Here is a 26,130-nt window from a genome sequence, read left to right on the forward strand (position 1 = left end):
TGAGATTTTTGGGTGGAGACATAGACAAACCATATCACATGCCTCATAAATTTTTTGCTGGAAATTGAAATCATTTTTGAGACATGGTCCCACTCTGTCACCCAGGCTGGAGTGCAGTGGTGCAATCATGGCTCACTGCAGCCTCGACCTCCTAGGTTCAAGTGATCCTTCCACCTCATCCTCCTGAGTAGCTGGGACTATCAGCATGCACCATTCCACCTGGCTAATTTTTTTTTATTACTTTTGTAGAGATGGGGTGTCTCTCTGTATTGCCCAGGCTGTTCTTGATCTCCTGGGCTCAAGTGATTCTTCCACCTTGGCCTCTCAAAGTGCTGGGATTACAGGTGTGAAGCATTATGCTTGGCCACAAAATTTTTGATAACATGTTGTAGCAACTGCCCCCAACCCTGGCCTCTGGGACTTGTTATTTGCTGGTATATTTTTTTAGTGATTGGCTGGATTATTTTAATGAAGCTTATTCCTTCTCCTCATAGTCTTAAGCCTCTGATGTTGCTCTTCAGGAAGACATGACTTTGGGTGTGTACACCGTCACTCTAGGATGGCAGTGGTGTTAGTAGGGCTCTCTATCTTTCCCTTACCATGCCCAACTATTAAACTCCACTAATTGCCTGCTGATCATTCTATTGTTTTCAGCAATGCTCTAGGACATAAATTGTTCTACAAACTAATTCAATTAAATTGTGGTTTATTTGAAGGAATAGTTTTTGAGGTCCACGTCTCATATTTGTTCTGATACCAGGAGTGCTCTTACCAGCCATCTTATTTCCTGGTTTTCTCCTGAAAACTATCCAGCTTACAGGCCATGCTTTATCTTCATTAGATCCACAAATCTCAACTGCCTTGTATGACAACGTCCACTGTTCTTGAGAGCACTCTTAGGTTTGAACTTTACACTCTGTTGCAAATGAAGTCAATCCCTTTGGGAAGAGATTAGGAGCTAGCTGTTTTGTAGCCTGTTCCTCCTCCAAGGCAAAATCTTTGAGCAAGAGCTCTAGAGACAGGGTGGGGACGGTGGCAAGCTTCTGCCTGAGTGGCAACCCCTTTCTATGGGCTGAGGCCTTGGCAGAGTGGGGTGCAGCAGCCTAAGGTGCTCTCGGCTTGCCTCTTCAGCATGTAACCACCACCTCATGAGCGAGGCAAGGAAAACTTGAGCCGCAGTTTCCTCAGTGTGTTGCATCTAAGGCAGAGCCTCCATTAAATAACTGGGGGACAGAGTCGGCAGATTAAATGAGCCACCGTCACTCAGCTGTACTCACCTGATACTTAGCCTCAGAAACAAGTAGCTGGTGTCAGTATGAATGATGCTGAAGTGCTGCTCCTCTTGGGAAGAAAGTCCTCTGGCTGGGAGCCAGAGGGGAGAGGGAGCCCTATGCTCTTGTCTGCAGCAGTCTGAAGCAGAATCTCTGCCTTACTGATCTGGGAGGGGAAAAGGAAGAAGCTGTAGTGATTCAAATACCACAGACTTGCTTTTCTTATTGAATTTTTGTAGGTTCTCTTAGAAAGATGTTTCTTCATTTGCTGTTTTCCCTTAGGACCATTTCCAGGGGCTTTCAGTTGTTGTTTTAAAAATAATATTTACCACTTTCACTTGGGAGTGCATCAGCAGAGTTCCTCAAGCTGTCATGCTGGAAGTTGAACTCCGTGTTTGGTACTTTTTTCATTTGCACAGTGATCTTGTTTTTTCTATGCCTAGACAAGGTTATGAAGTGGTATTTTTTTTCTCACTTCATCAAGATCACAGAGTGATTTTGTCTGGCAGTAGTGCTCTGTGAGACTGTTTATGTTCAACAGGAAAACATCAAGACCTAGTTGTGAGTACCAGGCCAGTGCTGGCTGTCAGGGACTGCGATATGGTTTGGATTTGTGTCCCTACCCAAATCTGATGTCGAATTGGAGGAGGGGCCTGATGGGAGGTGATTATATCATGGGGGAGGATTTCCCCATTGCTGTTCTCATGACAGTGAGTGAGTTCTCATAATATCAGATGGTTTAAAAGTGTGTGGCACTTTCCCCCCTCACTCTCTTGCTCTCCTGTCACCATGAAAAGATATGCCTTGCTTCCCCTTCACCTTTTGCCATGATTGTAAGTTTCCTAAAGCCTCCCAGTCATGCTTCCTGTTAAGCCTGTGGAACTGTGAGTGAATTAAACCTTTTTTTCTTTATAAATTACCCAGTCTCAGGTAGTTCTTTATAGTATGAGAACGGACTAGTACAGACTGCTTATCACCTTCTCACAGTGTAGAACAATCACTTCGTAATTATCCTGTCTAAGGGGCAAGGAAGCTTGGGCATTTATCCACCAACTCCCAATAATCATTGGTTGAGGGCTGCTCCTGGGGGCATTTATTCCCCAGTCTTCCCTGTTCAGGCAGAGGGGCTTCAGACCCCAGAGGAAGCGTCAAGCTGTTGGAAATTGGGCCAAGTACATATGGCTGAGATCTAGTAGGACACAGACAACATCTGCTATAGATGACCTGCCAAAGATCCTGAAAGGGCCAGGATTTGAGCTCAGTGTTATCTGATGACCATGTCTTAGCCACCACTTGATTTCGTGAATGGAGAGGTTTGAAAAGAACAGCAGAACTTTGCTAGAGGGGTTGTCGAGATTACTTGCCTGAACAGTTTCTCATGTATATATTACACAGACTGTTGGAGATACCTGCTCTGTTCCCAGCTCCTGGCTAGACGATGGGGTCACAAAGATGAACCAGGCATGTTTTCTGCTCTTATGGTACAATCTGTCTGTTGAGGGTGGGATATCTGAAGGGACAAGCCCACACTTCGTCCCCAGTCCTACCTGTGTTGGCTAGGGAGCCCTTCCTGGAGGATGTGTTGCGTAAACAATGGAGAGAATTTAGGGAACATCGAGCCTACTCTTTTCACTTTACAGATGAAGGAACACAGGCCCACAGCAAGGGAGTGGTCTGCAAAAGAGAACATATAGACTGCACCCTGGAGAAGGCCAGCTTCTAAGTGGCCATGCCCTTCCTTGGCTCCCCAGTCACCCAGATACAGGAAGTGCTCACTATATCGGATTCAGCTCCTCAGCACTTACCAAGTCCATCCTGCCCAGAATGCTTTCCTTCAAAGGCCTGCAGGCTCAAGGCTCTGCCTTAAGCCTGAGCCTTTTTACCTCTAAAGAAAGTAATCAACCTCCTCCAAAGGCATTCAGTGTCCTGGTATGGGAGAATATGTGTGTATACCAGGGTCTGGGAATTTTGAGAAACCATCTTAAGGTTTGGTGAGTTGCTTTTTCTCCCTATGTGAATTTATACAGTCCTCTATGGAGTTCTGGAGGGAAAATGAACCAAACAAAATATTTTTTTTGAGACAGGGTCTCACTCTATCTCTTAGGCTGGGGTGCAGTGGCACAATCTTGGCTCACTGTAGCCTTGACCTCACAGGCTCAGGTGATCCTTCCACCTCAGCCTCCCGAGTAGCTCGGACTACAGGCATGCAGCACCACACTCACCTAGTTTCTGTATTCTTTGTAGAGATAGGATTTTGCCATGTTGCCCAGGTTGATCTCAAACTCCTGGGCTCAAGTGATCCTCTTGCCTCTGCCTCCCAAAGTGCTGGGATTGCAGGTGTGTGCTACTGCACCCAGCCGAAGATTTTTTTTAAAGTGAAAACAAAGTATGTTTTTATCTATTTCCAAACTATAGCATGAATTTCCCCAAGAAGCTTTTAGCAGATGCTCTCCTCCCTTTTGCAAATATACTAAAACTATTTTATGAAAACAGTATTGGGAATATGGACCCAAAACACAGTTATCCTGTTGTAGAGATTTGGCCAATGGTACATGTGAATTCCGCTAAAATGAACTCTGTTATACTGACCTGCTTTTGACTATATCCTTTATACAGCACTGTAGAGGGCTTTCTGCAGGCCCAGAGCAATGGAGTGGCCTACGTAAGAGAACACACACAGCTCAGCTTAGAAGAGGCCAGCCGCTGAATGGCCATGCCCTCCCCTGGGCCAGAGATCATTCAATTAAGAGAAACACACACCAGCCCAAGTTCAGCTCTTCAGCACCTACCACATTATCTAGCCCAGAACTATTTCACTTAAAGGGTTGAAGATTCAAGTCCCTTCCCCAATCATGGCACTGGGCCATTTTACCTCTAGGAATAGTAAACAACCTCCCCTAAAGGCATTCAGTATCTTGGTGTCCATTCTTACAGGCCCTTGAGGGAGTGATACAACTTGTACCCTCCTCACAACTCTCATTTCTCCCAATCTTCTTGCAAATCTGTGCCTGAAGCTGGAAGCACAACACATGAACAATAACTAGCTTGGTGCTTGGTGTTGAATTAACTTTTTTAAGAAAGCAGGCTAACAGGTTGGAAATTGTTCTGTCAATATTTTAGAATCTAGTAATACAAAAGACCCCTTCTAAAAGCACGTTCTGTTGTGTTACACAAGCAAGGGGACAAAGGTGATTTCAGAGGTAGCATTCAGGTGTGAGCATCATAATTGATACATTTGGACCCCTCTAAAGCACAGGCCACAAACAAAACTAGGGCCTCTATGAGAACTGCAGAGTTGGATTATGATTTTTTATTTCAAGCCGAAGAATCTTGGTTTAGGCAAAATAATGGAGGGAAGGCAGAGAACAAGGAAGAGTCTCTGTCCATTCCCTTTGAACGAGAGAAACAAAAAAATTAAACAAAGGATGTTTTAAAATCAAAAGGCGAAAGAGTCTGTGGAGACATAGGAGGAAAGAAATCCATGGCAGTGGCTGAGCCTGGAGCTGTTGTTGAGGTGTGGGGAGCTTGATGATAAACAGCGGCTAGCAGCTAGGTACTGCCTCTGGAAGGTAGCCAGTGGGGCACAAGGAGGTAGCTCTGGCCAGCTGGGCTTTACCAGAAAAAAAAAAAAGGAAAAATAGAACTCTGGTCCCTATATAAATCAGTCCCTAACATCTCCTTCCATAGCCCTCATCACGAGGCCAAGCAGTAAGACCAATTTCTCTTTACCTCTGATCCCTATCCTCCCTTTAACTCATCTGGTCACATTAAGGGGTTTCAGTGGGATTGAAATTATTTATAAGGAAGAAAGGAAAGTAAAGACTGAGTGGAGGTTTCACAGTCTGATTTTCCCTGGCCCAGGTCCCCAACCCCAGCACCTCAAGGAGCACAAAATATGATTCTATTCATTTTAAGCACAAAGAATTTCCAAGGATTTCTCACAAATTCCACAGGCCTACCCACCACATCAAAAAGGTCAACTCCAAAAGTGAGTCCGACAGAAATATTGTAAGATGCTAAATCGTCTCTTCTATTTATTTAACATACAGACTTAGATTTGGGAGCCTCTTCTTGGCTCAACCCGTTAGGTGAACACATTCTATAGTATCAAAATTTTGCATAACTCTCCACTAAGTAAATGTTTAGTCCATTCATTCTGAACTGGAAGGAAGGAGACTAGCTGCCAGCTGTGATCCTAGTCAACATGCAGGATGTGAGGAAATGAGGAAGTCTTCTTCATGGTCGTCGAGTTACTGTCCAAGAGTAGCAACCACAGCCAACGACAGAGATCGAATTTCATTCATCTCACTCTGCTCCTTCTCACCATTCTTTCCCCTATGAACCATAGGAAAGACTCAATCCACAGGCAAAATAAAAATGATACTCTGAATAACCCTTTTAACACCCTCCTGATATTTAGGCACCATGCCCAAACTGTCTTGTTCCCTCTCACAATTGGTAGCATTCTAATATTGTACATCAATATCTCAGTTAAATAGAATAACACTAGGAGGGAACTTGAATTAATCATGATTGCATACTTACTGCAGGAAAAGATAAATAACCAAGAAAGCCACTTTTCCTCTGCTGAATCTTTTTCTTTGCTTAGCTGTTTTTTCCATATGTGTTGCTTTATATAACTATTTAGAGAAAGTCTCAGGGATCAGCACACATTCAATCTAATAGCCTAAGTGTTTTTCGGCTAATGCCATGGCAATAAAGTTTGCTCTTTGGAGTGATGGCTCTTAGACACTGTATTAGTCTGTTCTCACACTGCTATGAAGAAATGCCCAAGCCCGGGTAATTTATAAAGGAAGGAGGTTTAATTGACTCACTGTTCTGCATGGCTGGGGAGGCCTCAGGAAACTTACAATCGTGGCAGAAGGCAAAGGAGAAGCAGGCACTTTCTTCACAGGGCAGCAAGATGGAGGAAGTGCAAGCAGGGGAAATGCCAGATGTTTATAAAACCATCAGATCTTGCGAGACTCATTCACAATCATGAGGACAGAATGGGGGAAACCACCCCCATGATCCAGTTACCTCCACCTGGTCCTGCCCTTGACACATTGGGATTATGGGGATTACAATTCAAGATAAGATTTTGGATGGGGACACAGCCAAACCATATTAGACACTACAAACTCACAGTGAATCTCTGGAATATACCATGCTCATTTCTGACTATCTTTGCTTGTGCTGTTCCTATACTCCTTTCCTCATCTAGCCAAATCATTCATGTCTGTTTTCCTCTCGCATTTGCTGCCTCCTTTCACCCATCTTCTTCTTTTTCCTTCTGTTTCTCAACCTCACCTGCCCAATTGTCTCCCCTTCCAGACCCCCTGTAGACCTGAAGTATCAATCACTAATTAAGAGGCAACAGTCATGACTTATGGCCTCTCACTGAAACATAACTCTTTTGTGGGTGTAATTCTTATGTTCCCTACCTGCATGGTAAGCACTTGCATTTTCAGACTGGGTCTCCTCCTCTTCTTGTTTCCTTCACGGAAGCTAGGAGTGGTGCTTTATGTGTAATTTTTAAAAGGGCAATGATTATCGTAACAGCTACAATTTTTGGAAGGCTTAATGTGTGACAAGTACTGTGTGTGAATTAAGCTTATTGCTATTTCACAAATGAAGAAATAAAGACAGAGAGAGATTAAATAATCTGTCCAAATCACAGCTGACAAGTGGCTATAATGGAATTCATTGACCAAACATCCCATTCTGTTCAGTAGACTCAAATGTGAGGGGAAAATACACATACATAATCTCACATTTTTTTCAACAGAAAATAAGGAAATAAGCTGTGCACAGTGGCTCATGCCTGTAATCCCAGCACTTTGGGAGGCTGAGGTGGGGGGATTGCTTGAGGCCAAGAGTTTGAGACCAGCCTGGGCAACATAGTGAGACCCCCATCTCTAGGAAAAAAATAGCTGGGTGTGGTGGCATGCACCTGTATGTAGTCCCAGCTATTTGGGAGGCTGAGATAGGAGGATTGCTTGAGCCCAGGAGTTCAAAGCTGCAGTGAGCTATGATCAGACCACTGCACTCCAGCCTGGGTAACAGAGCAGGACCCCATCTCTAAATTAGTTAATTAAAATAAAAAGAAAATGAGGAACTAAACAATGACATGGGATTCTTGTTCAATCTCATTTCTTTAAAACAGTCCATTAACCAGACTAAATCTAACCCTTGGGTATTATGCTGAATTAAGGATTCATTTTAATATATAAGTACACAATATTTCTGGATACAAATTAAACAGAATAGACTGCTGGGTATGTACTAGATATTTTTCTTTCATTCTTCTATTTGCTCATTAGATTCCCTTTTCTGTGCTGCCATGTTTTCTTTATAATCATTAACCCATCCATTTATTGTCTGTTAGGAAGTAAGGCAACATATATACAATGAATATAATAAGAAAGGAAAAATGAAAAAAAGTTGTTTTAGAAAATAATGTTAATAGTGTCACTTGAACCCAGAAGTTCGAGGCTGTAATAAGCTATGATCGCGCTACTGCACTCCAGCATGGGCAACAGAGTGAGATCCTCTCTCTTAAAAAAAAATGTTAACTGTGGATTAAGACATCTTTTTCAAAAGATAAAGCCATTTTCCTTTGCCTCGGTGAATGCTGAGCAGTTTGTGAACTCACAGTATCACTGGGATTTGGAAGTCTCACGTGTTAAAAAGTAAGACATGATCAAAGCTTGAATACAGCCATAGGTCTGCTTGTTTGAATCCCATCATTCCAAGATATGCATATTTTGTTTAGTGTTTCAGTATATTGATATGGTTTATGTAACAGTATATATACAACTACTTTGTGGAGTATTTCCTGCAATTTCATGTACTCGCATTCAGAAGCAATCAGAAGCCATTCTTCTTTTTTCAAAACAAGAAAAACAATATTTCTTCCATCATTCTACATATATATTTGGCACCTGTTAATGTCATATATGCCAACAGCTACTTCAGACATCTCTTTTTGATTGACTAGTATTTCATTTTTCAGTCATCGTCAGTCTTAAAGATTAATGTTTTGTCTTTCTAATAAATATGTAGTTAAATGAATTCCATACTTATTTTTAGATCGATCATGTGTTTTCTTGCTTATCTTTCTGTGTTAATTGAAATTCTGTTAAACCTAGAAAATTACTTGGAGTATATGTTCAGATGACGTGGGGCAGGCAAGCCCCCAAACTGGGGCTTAGCCTGGGAGAGTTCTTGGCTTTGCCCAGGAAAGAATTCAAGGGTGACTTGGTGGTATTAAACAGCAATCTTTTACTTAACTGGAGCTGTTCCTTGTGAAGCAGGGCTAACTCATTGACATAGTGCCCAGAGCCACATTTGTGGGTTGTTGGCAATTGTATTTATATCCACTTATGGTCCCCTACCCACCTTAAATTTGGAGAGCCTCATGTAAAATCAGAAACAAGCAGGGGACTAGATTCCCTTATTGTCCTCTTTATGCCCATATTGTTTCATAATTATAAAATGTTAGACAGGAACATAGGTTCCTTGGATGGAAGGATACCACATAAATATATTCAGATAGATGAAAGGCAGAACTCTTTGTTACTTACAGCTCCAAATGAGAGAAGGCTGCCAGGTAGAGCCACACCTGAAGTTGTAACGCAGGATAGAGCTATACCTGTAGGAGGCAGCCCAGGTATGGCAAGGGAGGTTTCATGGGCTCCCTGTGGATTTGTTAATTTGAAACTTAGGCAAAAGGGCTGTCCCTAGTTGTCTGGTACCTATCCCTGTGGTGATTAGGGCAGGTACATAGTTGCCAGGAATGTGAGAGCCCCATAAGGGAAATGGTTGAGATGTGGATTTAATCAGCTGCTCAAGAAGAGGAACTGACTAGCCTCTAGCCAGGGCCTCAAAATTGGGTCAAGATGGCACTGAAGAAAACAAAACCCACAATTGGTGGAGCCAAGATGGCCGAATAGGAACAGCTCCAGTCTACAGCTCCCAGCGTGAGCGACGCAGAAGATGGGTGATTTCTGCATTCCCAACTGAGGTACTGGTTTCATCTCACTGGAGAGTGTCAGGCAGTGGGTACAGGACAGTGGGTGCAGCGCACCGAGTATGAGCCGAAGCAGGGCGAGGCATCGCCTCACCCGGGAAGCGCAAGGGGTCGGGGAATTCCCTTTCCTAGTCAAAGAAAGGGGTGACAGATGGCACCTGGAAAATCAGGTCACTCCCACCCTAATACTGCGCTTTTCCAATGGTCTTAGCAAACAGCACACCAGGAGATTATGTCCCGCGCCTGACTCGGAGGGTCCTACGCCCACGGAGCCTCGCTCATTGCTAGCACAGCAGTCTGAGATCAAACTGCAAGGCGGCAGTGAGGCTGGGGGAGGGGCGCCTGCCATTGCTGAGGCTCCAGTAGGTAAACAAAGCGGCCAGGAAGCTCGAACTGGGTTGAGCCCACCGCAGCTCAAGGAGGCCTACCTGCCTCTGTAGACTCCACCTCTGGGGGCAGGGCATAGCTGAACAAAAGGCAGCAGAAACTTCTGCAGACTTAAACGTCCCTGTCTGACAGCTTTGAAGAGAGTAGTGGTTCTCCCAGCATGCAGCTTGAGATCGGAGAACGGACAGACTGCCTCCTCAAGTGGGTCCCTGACCCCCGAGTAGCCTAACTGGGAGGCACCCCCCAGTAGGGGCAGACTGACACCTCACACGGCTGGGTACTCTCCTGAGATGAAACTTCCAGAGGAATTATCAGGCAGCAACATTTTCTGTTCACCAATATCCGCTGTTCTGGAGCCTCTGCTGCTGATACCCAGGCAAACAGGGTCTGGAGTGGACATCCAGCAAACTCCAAAAGACCTGCGGCTGAGGGTCCTGACTGTTAGAAGGAAAACCAACAAACAGAAAGGACATCCACACCAAAACCCCATTTGTACGTCACCATCATCAAAGACCAAAGGTAGATAAAACCACAAAGATGGGGAAAAAACAGAGCAGAAAAACTGGAAACTCTAAAAATCAGAGCGCCTCTCCTCCTCCAAAGGAACGCAGCTCCTCACCAGCAATGGAACAAAGCTGGATGGAGAATGACTTTGATGACTTGAGAGAAGAAGGCTTCAGACAATCAAACTACTCTGAGCTAAAGGAGGAAGTTCGAACCCATGGCAAAGAAGTTAAAAACCTTGAAAAAAAATTAGACAAATGGCTAACTAGAATAACCAATGCAGAGAAGTCCTTAAAGGACCTGATGGAGCTGAAAACCACAGCGCGAGAACTACATGATGAATGCACAAGCCTCAGTAGCTGATTCCATCAACTGGAAGAAAGGGTATCAGTGATGGAAGATCAAATGAATGAAATGAAGCGAGAAGAGAAGTTTAGAGAAAAAAGAATAAAAAGAAATGAACAAAGCCTCCAAGAAATATGGGACTATGTGAAAAGACCAAATCTACGTCTGATTGGTGTACCTGAAAGTGACGGGGAGAATGGAACCAAGTTGGAAAACACTCTGCAGGATATTATCCAAGAGAACTTCCCCAATCTAGTAAGGCAGGCCAATATTCAAATTCAGGAAATACAGAGAACGCCACAAAGATACTCCTCGAGAAGAGCAACTCCAAGACACATAATTGTCAGATTCACCAAAGTTGAAATGAAGGAAAAAATGTTAAGGGCAGCCAGAGAGAAAGGTCGGGTTATCCACAAAGGGAAGCCCATCAGACTAACAGCTGATCTCTTGGCAGAAACTCTACAAGCCAGAAGAGAGTGGGGGCCAATATTCAACATTCTTAAAGAAAAGAATTTTCAACCCAGAATTTCACATCCAGCCAAACTAAGCTTCATAAGTGAAGGAGAAATAAAATCCTTTACAGACGAGCAAAATACTGAGAGATTTTGTCACCACCAGGCCTGCCCTAAAAGAGCTCCTGAAGGAAGCACTAAACATGGAAAGGAACAACCACTACCAGCCACTGCAAAAACACTGCCAAATTGTAAAGACCATGGAGGCTAGGAAGAAACTGCATCAAATAACGAGCAAAATAACCAGCTAACATTATAATGACAGGATCAAATTCACACATAACAATATTAACCTTAAATGTAAATGGGCTAAATGCTCCATTTAAAAGACACAGACTGGCAAACTGGATAAAGAGTCAAGACCCATCAGTATGCTGTATTCAGGAAACACATCTCACGTGCAGAGACACACATAGGCTCAAAATAAAGGGATGGAGGAAGATCTACCAAGCAAATGGAAAACAAAAAAAGGCAGGGGTTGCAACCCTATTCTCTGATAAAACAGACTTTAAACCAACAAAGATCAAAAGAGACAAAGAAGGCCATTACATAATGGTAAAGGGATCAATTCAACAAGAAGAGCTAACTATCCTAAATATATATGCACCCAATACAGGAGCACCCAGATTCATAAAGCAAGTCCTTAGAGACCGACAAAGAGACTTAGACTCCAAGACTTTAACACCCCACTGTCAACATTAGACAGATCAATGAGACAGAAAATTAACAAGGATATCCAGGAATTGAACTCAGCTCTGCACGAAGCGGACCTAATAGACATCTACAGAACTCTCCACCCCAAATCAACAGAATACACATTCTTTTCAGCACCACACCACACCTATTCCAAAATTGACCACATAGTTCGAAGTAAAGCACTCCTCAGCAAATGTAAAAGAACGGAAATTATAACAAACTGTCTCTCAGACCACAGTGCAATCAAACTAGAACTCAGGATTAAGAAACTCACTCGAAACCACACAACTACATGGAAACTGAACAACCTGCTCCTGAATGACTACTGGGTACATAATGAAATGAAGGCAGAAATAAAGATGTTCTTTGAAACCAACGAGAACAAAGACACAACATACCAGAATCTCTGGGACACATTCAAAACAGTGTGTAGAGGGAAATTTATAGCACTAAATGCCCACAAGAGAAAGCAGGAAAGATCTAAAATTGACACCCTAACATCACAATTAAAAGAACTAGAGAAGCAAGAGCAAACACATTCAAAAGCTAGCAGAAGGCAAGAAATAACTAAGATCAGAGCAGAACTGAAGGAAATAGAGACACAAAAAACCCTTCAAAAAATCAACGAATCCAGGAGCTGGTTTTTTGAAAAGATCAACAAAGTTGATAGACCGCTAGCAAGACTAATAAAGAATAAAAGAGGAGAATCAAATAGATGCAATAAAAAATGATAAAGGGGATATCACCACTGATCCCACAGAAATACAAACTGCCATCAGAGAATACTATAAACACCTCTACGCCAATAAACTGGAAAATCTAGAAGAAATGGAAAAATTCCATGACACCTACACCCTCCCAAGACTAAACCAGGAAGAAGTTGAATCTCTGAATAGACCAATAACAGGCTCTGAAATTGAGGCAATAATTAATAGCTTACCAACCAAAAAAAGTCCAGGACCAGATGGATTCACGGCCGAATTCTACCAGAGGGACAAGGAGGAGCTGGTACCATTCCTTCTGAAACTGTTCCAATCAATAGAAAAAGAGGGAATCCTCCCTAACTCATTTTATGAGGCCAGCATCATGCTGATACCAAAGCCTGGCAGAGACACAACAAAAAAAGAGAATTTTAGACCAATATCCCTGATGAACATCGATGCAAAAATCCTCAATAAAATACTGGCAAACCGAATCCAGCAGCACATCAAAAAGCTTATCCACCATGATCAAGTGGGCTTCATCCCTGGGATGCAAGGCTGGTTCAACATACGCAAATCAATAAACGTAATCCAGCATATAAACAGAACCAATGACAAAAACCACATGATTATCTCAATAGATGCAGAAAAGGCCTTTGACAAAATTCAACAGCCCTTCATGCTAAAAACTCTCAATAAATTAGGTATTGATGGGATGTATCTCAAAATAATAAGAGCTATCTATGACAGACCCACAGCCAATATCATACTGAATGGGCAAAAACTGGAAGCATTCCCTTTGAAAACTGGCACAAGACAGGAATGCCCTCTCTCACCACTCCTATTCAATATAGTGTTGGAAGTTCTGGCCAGGGCAATCAGGCAGGAGAAGGAAATAAAGGGTATTCAATTAGGAAAAGAGGAAGTCAAATTGTCCCTGTTTGCAGATGACATGATTGTATATTTAGAAAACCCCATCGTCTCAGCCCCAAATCTCCTGAAGCTGATAGGCAACTTCAGCAAAGTCTCAGGATACAAAATCAATGTGCAAAAATCACAAGCATTCTTATACACTAATAACAGACAAACAGAGAGCCAAATCATGAGTGAACTCCCATTCACAATTGCTTCAAAGAGAATAAACTACCTAGGAATCCAACTTACAAGGGATGTGAAGGACCTCTTCAAGCAGAACTACAAACCACTTCTCAATGAAATAAAAGAGGATACAAACAAATGGAAGAACATTCCATGCTCATGGGTAGGAAGAATCAATATCGTGAAAATGGCCATACTGCCCAAGGTAATTTATAGATTCAATGCCATCCCCATCAAGCTACTAATGACTTTCTTCACAGAATTGGAAAAAACTACTTTAAAGTTCATATGGAACCAAAAAAGAGCTTGCATTGCCAAGTCAATCCTAAGCCAAAAGAACAAAGCTGGAGGCATCATGCTACCTGACTTCAAACTGTACTACAAGGCTACAGTAACCAAAACAGCATGGTACTGGTACCAAAACAGAGATATAGACCAATGGAACAGAACAGAGTCCTCAGAAATAATGCCGCATATCTACAACTATCTGATCTTTGACAAACCTGACAAAAACAAGAAATGGGGAAAGGATTCCCTATTTAATAAATGGTGCTGGGAAAACTGGCTTGCCATATGTAGAAAGCTGAAACTGGATCCCTTCCTTACACCTTATATAAAAATTAATTCAAGATGGATTAAAGACTTAAATGTTAGACCTAAAACCATAAAAACCCTAGAAGAAAACCAGGCAATACCATTCAGGACATAGGCATGGTCAAGGACTTCATGTCTAAAACACAAAAAGCAATGGCAACAAAAGCCAAAATTGACAAATGGGATCTCATTAAACCAAAGAGCTTCTGCACGGCAAAAGAAACTACCATCAGAGTGAACAGGCAACCTACAGAATGGGAGAAAATTTTTGCAATCTACTCATCTGACAAAGGGCTAATATCCAGAATCTACAATGAACTCAAACAAATTTACAAGAAAAAAACAACCCATCAAAAATGAGCAAAGGATATGAACAGACACTTCTTGAAAGAAGACATTTATGCAGCCAAAAGACACATGAAAAAATGCTCATCATCGCTGGCCATCAGAGAAATGCAAATTAAAACCACAACGAGATACCATCTCACACCAGTTAGAATGGCGATCATTAAAAAGTCAGGAAACAACAGGTGCTGGAGAGGATGTGGAGAAATAGGAACAGTTTTACACTGTTGGTGAGACTGTAAACTAGTTCAACCATTGTGGAAGACAGTGTGGCGATTCCTCAGGGATCTAGAACTAGAAATACCATTTGACCCAGCCATCCCATTACTGGGTATATACACAAAGGATTATAAGTCATGCTGCTCTAAAGACACATGCACACGTATGTTTATTGTGGCACTATTCACAATAGCAAAGACTTGGAACCAAGCCAAATGTCCAACAATGATAGACTGGATTAAGAAAACGTGGCACATATACACCATGGAATACTATGCAGCCATAAAAAATGATGAGTTCATGTCCTTTGCAGGGACATGGATAAAGCTGGAAACCATCATTCTCAGCAAACTATCACAAGGCCAAAAACCAAACACCGCATATTCTCACTCATAGGTGGGAATTGAACAATGAGAACACATGGACACAGGAAGGGGAACATCACACACCGGGGCCTGTTGTGGGGTGGGGGGAGGGGGGAGGGATAGCATTAGGAGATATACCGAATGTTAAATGACGAGTTAATGGGTGCGGCACACCAACATGGCACATGTATACATATGTAACAAACCTGCGTGTTGTGCACATGTACCCTAAAACTTAAAGTACAATAAAAAAAAAGAAAAAAAACCCCACAATTGTATTACACACACACACACCTCTTCACATTGGTGGGAGGTCCCCTAGGACTGGGGCAGGGCTTTGTCAGCATACGTGAAATAGCTTCCATGATTCCCTTTGCTTTGGGTGGTTGCACTGTGGTGGCAGCAGTCTGGGAGCCAAGACAACAGAGATGTTCCCACTCTCAGAGAGAGCCCCATTCTCTCAGGAAGGCAAAGTTTCCAGTGTCCCACTCAGTGGCCATGAGGGTAGGTCTGGAGCATGGGGTTGGGATGGGGGTGGGGGGACACTCATACGCTTGTCCTTAGTTCATTGACTGGAATGGTCTTGGGCGTCAGCTGGATGGCTTCAGCTAAGTTCCTGTTGCTGTAGCTGTGGGTTGGGGATGGGAGAGAGGGTCATCTACTGGGGGAAAACAGTCTCCTGAAACTGCCCATTCCAGACTGGGGAAAGACCGACCGATGGGAGAGGATATGTCTGAAGGCACAGAACATTATAGACCTGGCTCTCCATAGCCCTTATGCCATGCCCATTCACTCAAAGTAAATTGTAGTAAACTCTGCAAAAACAACAAAGTGTTTTGTAAATCAGTTAATTTCTTAAGCTTGCATGAACTAGTCATTGGTAACTTGATTGCTCCAAGAATGGCTCACTTGTTCACTTGGTCATTCTGTGACTTGGATTTTGGCAAAATGGCTCTTGATGAATTAACCAGGAGTCAAAATCATGACCGCCAACACCAAGCAATTAAGGTGAAGTCTTTGTCCATGGGAAGACCCTCTTTAGAACTTTCTCCATGGAGCTCTGTGTTCCAACGGGAGAAGGAAAACACTAGGATTTTATCCTTACATATCTGTGGGGACAAATCATTCTTGATCCTCCCAATGACCTTTTCTAGCTCTTTTTTTATCTGTACCTTCCTAATAAGATGCTAGGTAGGCAGAATGGGCAGAAAGAGCTGGGAGCATGGTCAAGTGTGGGGTCTTGGTGATGAATGGGGAGAACCACTGTAGGTACTTTTTTTTGTAGACAGTCCCCATTCCTAACAAACTCTGATACATGAATGATCAGATCGTTGTTTGGAGTACCAGCAGCAGTAGCTGAAGAAGCCTCAGAAGTCTTTAAGCAGCTCTTACCCAGGGTTCCCAGAAAGAATGCTTATGAATGCTGTTATAGCAACAATTTCAACCAATGGGAAGTAAAGCCCAAATATTTCTGCCCGTTTCAGTTCGGTCAAGGAGGAGGAAATGGGAGAGAGTGAGGGAAGGAGGAACATCAAATTTATCTGACCTCAATAACAGGACCAGTCTGTAGTATCCATACTCAGCTTCTTCCCAGCAAGAGATGAACTCATAGGGCTGTGCAAGGAGGAAGAGTGACAATAAGCCTTACAGCTGGTATGTATTCGGAGGTTCTTATGTGCCAGTTACTGTGTAAATACTCGGTATTTGTTGTCATTTACTCCTCACAACAGATATTAGTGTTTTCATCTTAAATTTCAGGAAACAGACACAATGCTCATTTTCCCAAGACTCAAACTCAGAGGTGTCTGTGTTTTACTTGGCTATTCCTAAATTCTGAGATCAGGGCCTCCCTTGTGGGCCTAAAGGTTACTCTTGTCTTTTATGAAAGAGAGAGACAGTATATTATAGTATGCTAACTATAATGGTTATCAGCAGAGGCAGAAGCAATTTACATATTGTTTCTTTTTCTTCAATTTCCTTGCCTATAAAATGGGGATAACAAGCTTACTGAACAGGATTTTTATGAGGATTGAATCAGATATTTCATTGAAAGACTGAGAGCAGAACCTGCCACATTGTAATCTTTCTTTGCAAGGTTTAGATATTATTTCTGTTATTAAATATTTTGAGACAGGATTGTAACCACCTGATGGGTTCTTCCTGCCTGCTGCACAAATGAAGACCATGGCATGGTAGTAAATAAAAGAATTTAATTGATGCAAGGCTGGCCACGCCACATGGGAGATAGAATTGTTACTCAAATCAATCTTCTTGAGCATTTAGGGGTAGGGTTTTCCAAAGATAGTTTTAGGGAGGGAGTTAGGGTGGCTAAGCAATGGGTGCTTGCTGCTGATTGGTTGGGGGTGCAATCATAAGGGTGCAGGAATGGTCCTTCTGCCCACTGAATATCTTCTGGGTGGGGCCACAGGAGTGGCTGGCAGGTCCAGGTGAAGCCATTGGTGTCAGACAGGCAAACAAATCTGAAAAGATATCTCAAAAGGCCAGTCTTAGGTTCTACAATAGTAATGTTATCTGGAGGAGTAATTGGGGAAGTAGCATATCTTGTGACCTCCAGAACAATAGCTGGCAATCGTTTATGTCTACACCTTAGCAGAATTTAGGCTCCTCTATCCCCCTAGCCTGGTGGTCTCTCATTAGCTTTACAAAGGCAGTTGAATTTTGGGAAAGGGCTATTATCATTTAAAGTATAAACTAAATGTCTCTCCAAGTTAGCTTGGCCTAACCCAGGAATAATTAGGGGCAGCTTGAAGGCCAAAGGCACGATGGGACTTTGGCATGATCAGATCTCTTTCACTGCTATAATTTTCTCAGTGTTGTAATTTTTGCAAAAGCCGTTTCAGCCTCACTCTGTCACCCAGGCTGGAGTGCAGTGGTGCAATCACAGCTCACTGCAGCCTCAACCTCCCAGGCTCAAGTACTCCTCCTGCCTTAGCCTCCCAAGTAGCTGGGACCACAGGCACACACCACCACACCCAGCTAACTTTTTTATTATGTGTGGAGACTAGTTCTTCCTATGTTGCCCGGGCTGGTCTCAAACTCCTGACCTCAAGTGATCCTCCTGCCTCGGCCTCCCAAAGTGCTGGGATTACAGGTGTGAGCAACCATGTTCAGTCTACTATTATTTTAATAGTAGTGTAAATGGTGTTGTTTTAAATGTCCTTAATTAGTGAAATAAAAAGATAATAACCTATGTCAGGACCCAATTTTATTAACTTTATTAGTCCCTGACATCTCCAAGTATCAGAACCCCTGCCTTTAACCACTATGCTTTGTATGTGGAGTAGTTTCCCACCTTAAGACAATTGGTCTTAATTGCAATACAGAAAGGGAAGTGCTTCGTTAAATGTCCTCTGTATCCAGGAAGAAATACTAAGCTTGCTGCCTGGAAAACACTACACAAATCTAGGACCCATATGTAAACATCATGCTGCTGAGATGGCATGGAGGGGTCAGGGCACTGAGGTGGGAGGAAGAAGTGTAACTGCCCAAGGGGTTTACCTTGCCCACTGCCTAGGCAGAGCCGATTTATAAACACAGGGGAATTGCAATAGAGAAAGAGTAATTCATGCAGAACCGGCTGTGTGGGAGACTGGAGTTTTATTATTACTTAAATCAGTCTTCTCGAGCATTCAGGGAGCAGAGTTTTTAAGGATAACTTGGTGGGTGGGGGGAAGCCAGTGAGCCAGGAGTGCTGATTGGTCAGAGATGAAATCATAGCGAGTCGAAGCTGTCTTCTTGTGCTGAGTCAGTTCCTGGGTGGCGGCCACAAGATCAGATGAGCCAGTTTATCCATTTGGGTGGTGCCAGCTGATCCCTCAAGTGCAGGGTTTACAAAATATCTCAACCACTGATCTTAGGAGCAGTTTAGGAAGGGTTAGAATCTTGTAGCCTCCAGCTGCATGACTCCTAAACTGTAATTTCTAATCTTGTGGCCAATGTTGGTCCTACAAAGGCAATCTAGTTCCCAGGCAAGAAGGAAGTCTGCTTTGGGAAAGGCTATTACCATCTTTGTTTAAACTATAAACTAAGTTTTTTCCAAGATTAGTTGGGCCTACGCCCAGGAATGAACAAGGACAGCTTGGAGGTTAGAAGCAAAATGGAGTTGGTTAAGTTAAATCTCTCACTGTCTTAGTCATAATTTTGCAAAGGCGGTTTCAGAAGTATGGGAGTCAGTGTGGCTCAATAGGAGGAACAGAGACTCTCAATGCAGACAGAGGGTTTCAAGTCACAGATCTGCCACTTACTGGATTTGTGACTTTAGGCAGGTTGTTTTAGCTTTCTGAGCCTCATCTGTACAATGGAATTTTCACAGTAATTAGTTCATAGGGCTGAAAAGAAGATGAAATGAAGAGATTCAAGTAGAACACTCAGAACAAGGCCTGCCATGCTGTAGGTGTGTAATAAACATTGTCTTCCACAGTGATGATGATTAAGGGACTAAATTTCATGCACGTCCATGTGAAGAGACCACCAAACAGGCTTTGTGTGAGCAACGGGGCTGTTTATTTTACCTGGGTGCAGGCGGGCTGAGTCCAAAAAGAGAGTCAGTGAAGGGAGATAGGGGTGGGTGGGGCTGTTTTATAGGATTTGGGTAGGTAGTGAAAAATTACAATCAAAGTGGGTTTTTCTCTTATGGGCAGGGGCAGGGGCCACAAGGTGCTCAGTGGGGGAGGTTTGCAGCCAGGTGAAGGAATTTCACAAGGTTAATTGCTCAGTTAAGGTGGGGCAGGAACAAATCACAATGGTGGCATGTCATCAGTTAAGGCAGGAACCGGCCATTTTCACTTCTTTTGTGATTCTTCACTTGCTTCAGGCCATCTGGATGTATATGTGCAGGTCACAGGGGTTACGATGGCTTAGCTTGGGCTCAGAGGCCTGATACTAACCATAACAGATAGAATTTAAAAAGCAGAGGAACCAAAAACAGCCCACCACTCTCCTGAGCTGGGAGAATTTGCCCAGAATTCCAGGGATAGGTGTGTCCTAAGCTTCCACTAGGTAGGGTCAATGCCCAGCAGCCAAGCCAGAAGGAAGATTTGGGCAGACACTGTCATTGGTGAACACGTAAGCTCCAGAGCTAGAATACTACTGATGATGGTGACTGGCTTTGGTTCTTCCGTCTGGTCTGACACCCAGAAAGCCGATCAGACTCACTGCTATGAACCTTCTAGTGCCACAGCAGGCCAGAAACCACAGCCCTGCCTCCCCTTCTCCTGAGTTCCCTGTGTGGGTGTGGTAGGGGCACGGGTGGATTCAGTATTTCTGTAATGGAAACTAGAAACACCTAGCCCCACAGTAGCTGCATTCCAAAGGGGCAGAGATCTGACTTCCTTTGTTTCATGCTTTTAGAGACAATGACAGCAAGACCTCTCACAGGAAGTGCTAGGACCACTGGAGAGAGTGAATTCAACTCTTGGCCAAAAACCTAGGGGTGATCTTTCAGGCCTCGCCATAGGCAATTACAAAAGCTTTACCTGGCAGGGATCATGGGGGGACGTGCCCTCCCCACATCAGACTTGATGCACAGCCGTGCATTGCAGTCTGTGAATGGAGTTGCAGTCAAGGACTCAGACGTCCCTAACTGATCATGCTCTCACACGTGTCGGCATTCCTAGACCAGATGCCTCCATTTGGAGTCCGCCTTATCAGGAGCCTTTGGCAGAGGCCTTTCTCAAGCACCTGAGCTAAGACCTCTTGTTGCCATGGTGGGAGTGGGGGATGCCTAAAAATATTTTTTTCTTCAAGCTGACTCAGTACTCAGTACTTTTCTACTCCTAGCCCTTCCCTGTCACCTCCTCCTGCCCCTGGGTCCATAAAATGGCAGAAGCCTCTTGTTCAGGGCTCCCTTAACAGTGAGATGATGATGCCCTGCATCTGTGCTAATCCATCAGACCCCTGTTGGAGCCACTCCATGTGGAAAAATGGAATAATGGAGGAGTCGGTACTTTTTCTGGTTCAGTCCCTTGCTTATACTATCAAAGGCAGTTATTAGAGTCTGACTGTTACTTTTATTTTGACTCGTCTTAATCGACTACTCTGACACCCAGCAGCTCAGCTCTCTCTAGCTCAGCTGAGCTCTTGAAAAATTGGAATGGCAAGCTGGGTAGTTGATTATGCACAATGTCGTTTTTGAAGAGCAAAGAGCCTGAAAATCTCGTGGGGCAATTCACTAATGATGGGTGTAAGCAGACCTTGCAGGGCACTCCTGGAGGATGCTAATGGATTATTTGCCAGAGTCAGAGGATCTGACCGGGCACTCTGCCAGTGAGTCCTGCGAAGTGCTAGCAGACCTCACGTGGCACTTTACCAGCCATGCCAGCAGGTCTCAGGCATTGCTATTGTAAGTCACAGGGTATACTTGGAGGATGATAGAAAATTGTTTATAAAAGCTTTTGGTTCCAAGGTAACCATCGGTCCTCCTGTTTATCCCCATCACCTCGGCTGAGATAACCTAGTGGATCAAATAAGAGATCCAGCAGAGGGGCTCTAAGAAGCCACAGGAACAATTCCCTGGACACTGTTCTCTGATGATGGGGCCAGAAGTCGTTGGAGACCCTGTAAACTGACTTGTACCCCAAAACTATTCCTAGATCTAAGCAGTTCCCTGGGGCTGACGGACAACATGCCATGCAGCATGTTACTGAGACTCATGCTTCTAATAAAAATAATGTAGAGCTCTTTAGAATCACTTTGTCCAGTGATCTCACTAGATAGGGTCAATGCCCAGCAGCCAAGCCAGAAGGAAGACTTGCTTAGGGGAAGAAACCACAGAGACTTGGCTAGTTTGCTTCCATTACGAAAAAGGTAATCTTGTTAAATAAACTTCATAAAGGAAAGTGGCTCCTTGAGGGGTACATCACTACAGACCCCCTCCTCCATAGCGCCTTGATAGTGGCCACTTTCTCTGAGGAGGAGGAGCAAGGTGGGGAGATGAGAGTGTATGTATACCAACGACCATCTCTTTCCTCAGCTGGGTACTGTTTGGTCTCTGACAGATTTGGTCCACACATAATGAGTACCTAGTCACTGAAAAACATGTCTCAACCACCTTCGCAGAGACTATGGAGGTCCTGCAGCCCTCCTGGTGGTCTCTTGGGTCTACTACGAGGGAGTGGGAACAGTAGATGAGAAGATTAACCAGACTTAGATTTACGGGTTTGTTCATGCTGCTCCTGCTTGTTGTCAAGCCCAATTAAGCCACCTCCTGAGGTCAAGTCCATCAATCTGCAGTGTGATCCAGATCTTAACTGAGAAATTCTCAGGCACAGAAGAAGTGGCTTCCGATAAAATAGCAAAATTTGACCCCTCCCCTCCAAAAAAGGAGCATAAAAATAGTACTTGAGTGCCCTCTTCTGGACTATCTGGGCAAGGGCCTTCCCAAAGAGATCTCTGAGTCTGATTACTCAATAATGGAACCACGAAAGCAGATTGATGGGCTCCCCACTAAAAAATTCAGGGCCAAGTACCAGGCCATGGGGATTTGATAAGTGGTCCCGCTAGAGTCTGCACAGTGATGGCCTTCCACCTCTCCTGGTGGATTTGGAGACAAATCAGAGATCCTGAGCAACTTTTGCTCTGACACTCAGCTTTCAAATATAAACAAGATTAGGGGTTACAAACAAAAATCCAAAGATTTTAGGCGTTATAAACAAGATCCTTCTGTACTCAGGGGACCCAGAGGCCCTATGCCAAGGTTAGAGTTCAGCTGAACAGTGGAGAGGAATTGCACTTCTTAGGCCTTTTAGATACCAGTACACAGGTGACTGTGATCCCCACAAACCCTTGCATCAAGATGAGGAGAAAACAGATCGTGTTCTCTGACTTTGGGCTCCTACTAACCTCCGTTGTCATGGCCCCCACTACTGAATGAAATATTGGTAGTGATGTGTTTTCCATGTGCAGCCCCACTTGCCTTTGCCTCCAAGCCCTGACAGGAATTGCAATAGTTATGGCCATCTTAGTGAGAAATATAGAAGACCATGGACCCATCTGATGACCAACACCTAGTACTGTTGTTTCCCAAAAAACAATGTCAGCTGCCTAGGGGAGAAAAAGAATAATTGCCATCATTGCTGAGCTTAAGGAAGCCAAAATGTTTCATGAGACTGTTTCTCCATTCAATAGCCCCATCTGGCCTGTGCACAAGACCTTGGTTTCTTGGAGACTTACCACTGACTTTAGGCAGCTCAATGCGTAATACCACCTTTGGCACCAGCAGTACCTGACATTGTGACTATTACAGAGGCCCAAAACAGAGAGAACTTGGTATGCAGCAATTGATATTGCAAATGCATATCAAATTGTAGTCCCCAGTGTTGGAGATGGGGCCTGGTGAGAGGCGATTAGATCATAGGGGCAGATTTCCCCTCTAGTTTTGTTCTAATGATAGTGAGTAATCATGACATCTGGCTGTTTAAAAGTGTAGTATCGGCTGGGCATGGTGGCTCACACCTGTAATCCCAGCACTTTGGGAGGCCGAAGCGGGCGGATCATGAGGTCAGAAGTTCGAGAACAGCCTGACCAACATGGTGAAACCCTGTCTCTACTAAAAACACAAAAATTAGCCGGGCCGGGCGTGGTGGTGTGCGCCTGTAATCCCAGCTACTCAGGAGGCTGAGGCAGGAGAATTGCTTGAACCCGGGAGGCAGAGGTTGCAGTGAGCCAAGATGGTGCCACTGCACTCCAGCCTGGACGACAGAGTGAGACTCCGTCTAAAAAAAAAAAAAAAAAGAAAGTGTAGCACCTCTCCTCTCTTCCTCCTGCTCTGGCTGTGTGAAGATGTACCTGCTTCCCCTTCCACCATAATTGTAAGTTTCCTGAAACATCCAAGCCATGCTTCCTCTACAGCCTGTGTACCTGAGTCAATTAAACCTCTTTTCTTTATAAATTACCCAGTCTCAGGTATTTCTTTATAGCAGTGCAAGAAAAAACTAATACAGAGCAATTTCTTAAAACTGCTCCTCCCTGAATCCTCACTCTCACAGCCAGAGACCTAGTTGCCATCTGCAATGGACTTAATTGTGCCCTGCCTCAAATTCCTATGTTGAAGTTGTAATCCCCAATGTGACTGCATTTGTAGATTCGGCTTTTAGGTGATAATTATTAAGGTTAAAAGAGGTCATAGGGTAGGGTCCTAATCCGATAGGATTGGTTACCTTATAACCTCATAAGAAGAGGAAGATTGACCAGGCGTGGTGGCTCATGCCTGTAATCCCAGCACTTTGGGAGGCTGAGGCGGGTGGATCACCTGAGGTCAGGAGTTCGAGACCAGGCTGGCCGACCAACATGGTGAAACCCTGTCTCTACTAAAAATACAAAAACTAGCTGGGCATGGAGGCACACCCCTGTAATCTCAGCTACTCAGGAGGCTGAGGTAGGAGAATCACTTGAACCTGGGAAGCAGAGGTTGCATTAGTAAGCCGAGATCACGCCACTGAACTCCAGCCTGGGAGACAGAGCAAGACTCCATCTCAAAAAAAAAAAGAAGAAGAGGAAGAGGAAGATTCTCTCTCTCTCTCTCCCCTTCCCTCTCTCCCTCCCCCCTCTTTCTGTCTACTGGAATGTGAAAGGAAAAGCCAGTGAGTACACAGAGAGAAGGCAGCCAACTGCAAGCAAGGAAGGTGACTCTCACCAGAACCTGAGCTCACTGTCATCCTGACCTTAGACTTCCAGCCTCTAGAACTGTGAGAAAATAAATTTGTGTTGTTTAAGCCAGCCAGTCTATGATATTTTGTTGTAGCAGCCCAAACAGACTAAGACACCATCCATGATACCTTCTTCTTTCTCAGCCCCACATATATTATGTCACCATATCCTGTGTGCCCTTCCTTCAAAATATGCTCTGAATCTGGTTACTTACCACTTCCACTGTTGCCACCCATAACCAAACTGCTATCATCAGCTCTTCCCTAAACACCTGCAATAGCTCCTCACTAGGCTCCCGCACTCACGCCTGATTCCCTCCCATCTGTTATCTTCATATTAAAAATAATACAGTGGCTTTCCACTATACCCTAGGATTTGATTTAAAATTCTTAGCATGGCCTTCAAAGCTTTGCCTAATCTATCTCCTGCTTAACTCTTCAAACTACTGGAGCCTCTCTTCTCCTCACTCCTCACCATCTAGTCACATGGCCCCTTTGGGAATATATGAAAACTTCCCAGCTTGGAATCACTGCCCATTATCTTTCACCTGGCTCATTCTTGTTTATCCTTCAGGTTCAGCTTTCATGTCCCTTCTTTGGAGTGGCCTTCCATGACCTACAACCTAAATTAGAAGTCTTTGTATTCTTTCTAGTTTTAGCATGTTCTTTACATTGACACGCATACCACCAGTTTTGTATGTATTGGTTTATTGTCTGGCTCCCCAATTGGGTGACCAATTTCATGAGAGTAAGGAAAGCATCTGCCTTGTTCACTGATGTTATTACCAGCACCCAGCCTAGGGTTCAACAGGAGTAGGTGCTCAGTTAACATGCGTTGAGTGAGTGAATAAATGAATAGAGTCTATGAGGTTGGTGTTTTTAGTTCAGAGTAGTTTGGTGATTCACTTGCTGCCACACAGCTAGCAAGCAGACATAAATGGGCAAGATCCCAGAATCATAGTTCCAAGGTGAATGCATAATCAAGAGACTGCTAGGGGGTGAAAAATGGAAGGGGGCATGGAGTGTGAGACAGGTGAAAAGATTCCAGACCATTGATTCTAGGGAGATCTTCCCCCGGGGTGTGTTTTTTGGGGGGGTACATAGTCAATATTCACATTTGTTGAAAAATAGCTTCTGATTTCATAATAAATATATATTGCTGAAAGACTATTCCGGTTGGTAAGGATAACAGAAAATGCAGCGTTTCTTCGCTGAGGGCAGATTTTTTTCAGTTTATTGAAAGGAGGCAAGTTAAAAACGTGACTAGGAAACTGCACGAAAGCTTTCTGCCATTCCCCTGATTGGAGCTAAGGCCTGTGGGGTGCAGGAGACACCAAGGTTTGGGTCGTGCCGGGACTATGCTCATATAGTGGAGAGTAGGTCTTGGTGACACAGC

The 26,130-nt window shown here is 43.8% G+C and overlaps 1 protein-coding gene across 1 annotated transcript in view; it reads right to left on the reverse strand.

Moving 5' to 3' along the window:
* The window catches only part of LOC737328 (putative uncharacterized protein CXorf42), a 180,330-nt gene that overhangs the window by 44,124 nt on the left and 110,076 nt on the right, over positions 1–26,130 (reverse strand). The gene's annotated exons all lie outside the window — the stretch shown is intronic.

This window comes from Pan troglodytes, chromosome X, assembly GCF_028858775.2.
Source record: "Pan troglodytes isolate AG18354 chromosome X, NHGRI_mPanTro3-v2.0_pri, whole genome shotgun sequence".
Taxonomy (NCBI): Eukaryota; Metazoa; Chordata; class Mammalia; order Primates; family Hominidae; genus Pan; species Pan troglodytes.